The sequence below is a fragment of the Apis dorsata genome, unplaced genomic scaffold (assembly GCF_000469605.1).
Source record: "Apis dorsata unplaced genomic scaffold, Apis dorsata 1.3 scaffold_34, whole genome shotgun sequence".
Taxonomy (NCBI): Eukaryota; Metazoa; Arthropoda; class Insecta; order Hymenoptera; family Apidae; genus Apis; species Apis dorsata.
In genome coordinates this window covers 298,837-299,690 of record NW_006263336.1, presented here as the reverse complement: position 1 = coordinate 299,690, position 854 = coordinate 298,837, and the positions used below count along the sequence as shown (strand labels likewise).

General features: G+C 33.6%; 1 protein-coding gene across 2 annotated transcripts in view; it reads right to left on the bottom strand.

Annotated features, from left to right (window-relative positions):
• Positions 1-854, bottom strand: part of LOC102672597 (protein lin-37 homolog) — an 83,733-nt gene that overhangs the window by 77,393 nt on the left and 5,486 nt on the right. The window lies entirely within an intron of this gene.

The window sequence follows — 854 nt, the reverse complement described above, 5'->3', positions numbered from 1 at the left end:
TGATATATACGAGTAAGAAAAAAAAAAAAAAAAATTAACCATATTTCACCCAAATTCAATATTTCTCTCCCGAGCTTTAGAACCTTGGAAAGAAACTTTTATAGTCCCTGAATTTTTTATCAATTCTTATTTAAGATATTATTTAAAATATAAAAAAGGACCGAAAAAAAAAAAAAGATAAAAGGTTTCTTACAACATCACAGATATCAAAAATATTTTATAATTCTCGGTACATGTATTTCGCCATTTTAAGGGTATTAAAGTTACCACCAGTGGGTCTAATATGCGATACTTCCATGCGCTCCCTCGCCAAGAAGGCTGGATTTCGCGTCAGTAATATCTGGGAAAGGTCGAAGGTAGCAGAGGCGTATGCAAATGACGCGCGAGGCAGTATATAAAAGCTGACTCTGAATGGGTTTTGTGTTACTTTTGTCATACTCGTATTTCGATAAACCTCGAGCGCGAACGTGCTTCCGTTACGGGCAAATATGTGTTTCCATAGCTCGCGATACGTTTTCCCCTGATTTAACTGGATTTATAAGCCCTCGTTCCCTCGTATATCACATTGATACACGGGAGGAAAAATGTATAAGCACTTTTTACAAAAAAAAAAAAGGAAAAAAAGGAAAAAAAAAGGAAAAAAAAAAGAGAAAAAAGAGAGAAAAAAGAAGAAAAGGAGAGAAGGGGGAATAGAAAAGAATACAACAATGTGGAAATTTATTATTATTATCCTGCAATAATTCATCTCGTTGCGCTGTTCAACGAAAATTCATCATTATGCGTGCAAAGCGTGTAAAATTGAATTTATATCAACAATGATAATTTTTATTAATAATCGACATCGCGATGATTGT